General features: G+C 38.8%; 2 pseudogenes; one reads left to right on the forward strand and one right to left on the reverse strand.

The window, feature by feature from the left end:
* Window positions 1-2,241: 2,241 nt before the first annotated feature.
* The window catches only part of LOC138005974 (very low-density lipoprotein receptor-like), a 50,818-nt pseudogene continuing 48,059 nt past the window's right edge, over window positions 2,242-5,000 (reverse strand).
* Window positions 4,371-5,000, forward strand: part of LOC138008935 (uncharacterized) — a 1,271-nt pseudogene continuing 641 nt past the window's right edge.

Below are 5,000 nucleotides of genomic sequence, written 5' to 3' on the forward strand. Positions count from 1 at the left end.
ACTCTCAGCCAAGTAGAGACAGGATGACAAAAGATTCTTTGAGAAAAAAGTGGTTTAGTGTATAGGATCCTGAAATAAAAGTTTGCAGTTTGGAGTTTTGTCGTCAGGGGCGGAAGACCTTTTACCGTTTCCTTACACCGAGGACTTCAAAAAACGAACTAAGTTATTCAAGGGATACATAATTTAAAACTCAGGGATTCGTAAGCCCCTCCCTGGTTATGAACTGGCGATTCCTTTTCGACACACAGAAAGGTTCTGCCATCAACAAAGAAACCAAGATCGTTACAAACCGTGAAAAATTTTGCTGTCCTGATTTTAAAGCAGCTTCATTGTAATTAATGGCGTAGAAAGAAAACAAAGAAAGCAATAATTGCTCGTTCTATCTGATAAACCGTAACCTAAGGACTGCCATGAAGAATGAACTAAGCCTATCGGGAGTGACGTCACAGGTCATTTGAACCAAGACTGTCGATGGGAGTGAACGTCTTGTGCTTAGAGCTCACTAGTATTTTGGATTTTTCCGCGTTTTAAGGTAAGTTTCGCTTTTTATTTTGTGTTTAAACGAAAGAAAAGGGTGAAGTGTTGCTCGGTTTTCCCTATGATTTAAAAATGCATGTTCAGCGCTCATTAATTTCCATCAAGAATAAACAATCAGTTTCTTCATTTATCTATGATACCAGGAAAGATTATAATCTCGATGCTAAAAAACTAGCCTTTAAAAAAACAGTTTAGAAGTACCCTTCGTAGCAAGCTTTCGGATGCGAACAAACACCTCTACTTTCCCATTCCCATAATGCAATACGTTTTGGGGGGTTCTTTGCATAAAAACAAGGCAAGTCATTTACTCCTGGGACTGTATCATGCTTCAGTGTACTGGACATCCATGGATATGTGAAAATAGCAAATTGGCGCAAGAGGCAAATGAGGTATTTCTTCAGTAAGTATTCTAAATCTAAACTAAAGAATGAATGCAATTTGGATAGAATACAAATTGCTTCACAATCATCTGAGAAGTCCAATAAATTATGATTTGCGTCCGATCTATGGTGGGATTTGCAATGGAGGTCTCCCGCTTTTGTAGTATGTCAATGAACTTCGTTAATTCCCAGTCCGTACAGTTGTATTTTTGAATTTAAATTTATCTGCAACTGAATAATAATCACTTCTGATAATCAAGGGGTAGTTTCTAAAGAAACTGTGGTGCTGCGTCGGTGGGGGGGAAGGAGTATACAAAAATTTGGTTTATCAACGGAGTTGATAATGTAAATTGGCCATCGTACAGAGATTCTAGAATCTGTACGGTGGCCAATTTACATTATCAACTCCGTTGATAAACCAAATTTTTGTATACTTCTGATAATGTATGTTGTAACATACGAAACGTTAAGTTTATAAAAGTTATGCAGTTCAAGCAAATGTTTGTAACCGCTGTTTGCGTTTTATTCCTATTGAAACTAAAATGGCCCAAGTCAAAGAATTTTTACCGTATTTATCTTTTTTTCCCCTTAGTCATACTTTGTTGTACTTGTAGCGAATTAGTCGTGCTCATCGCGTTCCGTTACGGACAAAATCTTCAAAACAGCAAAAAATAAATTGAACCGTACAAAAATAAATCGAACCGCATACATATAAATCGAACTTACACAAATATCAATCGAACCGTACAAAAATATACGGAACCACACGCACATAGATCGAACTTACATAAATATCAATCGAACCGCACAAATATCAATCCAACCGCAACCGTGCGGTTCCATTTATTTTTGTACGGTTCAATTTATTTTTTGCTGTTTTGAAGATTTTGTCCGTAACGGAACGCCATATGCGCTGTTTAGTCGAACTTCAATATCCTAACACAGGAATAACGTTCACTTACTTAACCGTTTCACTCTCAAGAGTGATTGATATAGGTTTTCTCCTCACAAGGTCAATACATTGTTAAGCAGATTAGTGACGAGAATAAAGAAATTTGTCACTAGGGTTTTTCTTGCCTGGATATATAGTCAAATTCCCATAACTGACATAAATGGTTATGTATGGCACTCACTAAGGAGAATTACAATTCAGACCTTGAGAGTGATAGGGTCTATTCTTTGACTGCACCTGACGTCACGGCGGCCATGTTGGTGGAAAGAACAATAGCAAAAAAGTCTTTTGGGAATTTGATTCTATTATCATGAAAAACTTATGCTACATTTTTCTATTGTTTTGGTACTAACATGACATGCAATCAAAGAACTACTTTCTTGTAAGCGTAATCGGCTTATTACCGTCCGGTTGTCTTAGTGGATGATATATGTGCAGATCTCTTGGCGAAAATGCCTTGTTCACCAACACCGAGACTTTCTTGCCGGTAAACTTATTAGCCTTGAGGATTTTCTTCTCATCAATCCAGTACATGTGATCTTCAAACAGCGTCAAGGCAGAGGGTTTCTTAATTCCTCGATTTAGAACCACGCGGACATTTCTCCCATCCAAATCACAGTTTTTGATGACTTTCAGTTTAAAGTCTATCCAGTACAGTTTCCTTGTGGTGTAGTCAATGGCGAGATCCAACGGCATTTCTATGTGCAGGCCGCTTAATAAAACTTCTCGTCCGCTTCCGTCCATGCTTGCTCGTTCGATTTTGGCCGGATCGGCCCATTCCGTCCAATATAAACACCTTTAAAAACGAAGACACTAAGAATTAGTTTTTAAACGCCTCCCTGATTGAGTGCCAAGCGAAAGTGTCGGGGAACTAGGAACCATTTTCATTGCAACTGAATTTAATGAATGTTAAACAAGTAATACAACGTAATGTTGCAGGATTCCTTCCCTTGTATACGGTTAAGCGCTTCCACTAAAGTGGCAACCTTGACAGCAAAAGAGCGTCATAATTAGCCACCCACACAAACGCTCTCAGGGCTAAGTCATGCGTTCCTCGCCTACGAACGTCTGCTGAAACGAAAAACCACTTCCGTTCAACGGCTGTTGCCCACCATTTAAAGAAACCAATAAGCATTGACTAATTGTGTTGGGCATAGCCAATCACATGCCGCTAAACAAATGCCAAACAAAACTGGAAAACGGCCTCTGATTGGTCCATAATTCACGAACGGAAGGGGTTTTTTGTTTCAGCAGACGTTAGTGGGGGAGGAACGCGTGACGAAGTCCAAATAACGTCTGCGTGCTCACGTTCAATTTTCGATTTTAAATTTCCCTGACGTCTCCTTAGTGTTTTTTTTCCGACGTCATACAGTAGTTACCTTTATTGCTTCAAACATGAATCTCAATAGGCCATTTTCGAAATATCAAATATTCAGCTTGATACTGATTCCTTTGAGAAGCAATATCAAACACTCGAAAGAGTGTTTCATCAGATATCCAACCACCTCGAAATCGGTTAAAAAACTCGGCCTTCGGCCTCGTTTTTCAACTCGCTTCTCGGTGTTTGGATATCCGATGAAACACTCCTCGTGTTTGATACATTACTTCAAAAACTCATTAATAATTCATAAGCCCATAAGACCTATCAAATTGTTGATAATACATTACGTGTAGTGACTTTATATCGATAAATCTCATCCTTATTAGTATGGGATGTTTTATCAGATATAGACACTGCACGTGACTTATGAATATTAATTAATTATCAACACGCAACTGACTCAACAAATGGTGGGTGCATATTTAAGGACATAAAACATAAAACGACAAGAATATGCTAATAATAGAGATGTAACTGAATAATAATCGCTTCTGATGATGTATGTTGTAACATACGAAACGTTAAGTTTATACAAGTTATGCAGTTCAAGCAAATGTTTGTAACCGCTGTTTGCGTTTTATTCCTATTGAAACTAAAATGGCCCAAGTCAAAGAATCTTTGAAATAAATGTGAAAAATATTTGCATATCATCCGCTTGCCTATTTCTTTTTACTCAGAACCTCTCTTTCAAGCTGAATTTTAATATATCGAAAAGGCCATTGACGCGCCAAAAGACGTAATGAATTCAAATTGGCGGTGCCCAGAAATGAGAATAAGAGCGTCAGTCAAAATGGCCAGATTACTCTTTCGAACAGTACTCTACATGTGGGCTTACACGGAACTTTGGCCGAAATAACCCAGGATTCGCTTATTAAGTTGAGAAGGATTCAAAGGAGAGTTATCAAGAACGAGTTTTAATGACAATTTAAAGTGCCACTAAAACGAAAAACGACCCTTTTCTTCTGACTTTTTTTCAACATAAAATAGTAGTCTCGGTTCCGAAATAAACATCCATGTTAAAATAAAGCTACAGAAATGCTTTTACCCTCACATTTTGTCGGACTGAAATCACGATTTTTCCGTCCGCCATTGCTGAAATCGTGTTCCATACGAGCCGACAATGTTTTCAGCGGCTGATCGCATCGTGACGTCAGATTCTCATCACGAGCATCTTAGAGACCATCGTGTCAAGAGAATGTCGAGTTCAGAGGATGAAAGTACGCAAGTTTCGTCAGAAGATGAGTCAGAATATTTGTCTGACGCCTCAGAGAATAGTTTTGTATCGGCGACAGGGGATTTTGTGCCATACGACGAAAGTATAGAGCCGGTAGCGAACGAAGATGAAGCTGCCCAACGTGCGATGCAAGTCGCTGAAGAGGAAGAAGAACAAATGCTTCTCAGCAGATTCTCTGGTGAAGTCGACGTCCGAGAATGGTGTGTAGGCTTTCGTTGCGAGGTTTCCTTTTAGCTCTTAATACAAGTACGGAATCAGGTCATTGCCGGCTTGATTTCAACCATATTTTCAGCGTCAGTTACTTTTGTAGTACAGTGTTTGTTTTTTTGTAGATTGTTTTAATATTGGCACAATAATTCCGAACTCTCAAGAGCCTTCTTTCAGTCCCAGTATTTATACTGGCGCTAATTTTCTTCAGAGTTAGAGATTGGTTTTCTTTTTAATGTACGTAGGTGTCGGTGTTCGAATTGCTCATTAACCTGTGTGGTTACAGCAGAGGAATGCCGGTGATGCACG

This window comes from Montipora foliosa, chromosome 6, assembly GCF_036669935.1.
Source record: "Montipora foliosa isolate CH-2021 chromosome 6, ASM3666993v2, whole genome shotgun sequence".
Taxonomy (NCBI): Eukaryota; Metazoa; Cnidaria; class Anthozoa; order Scleractinia; family Acroporidae; genus Montipora; species Montipora foliosa.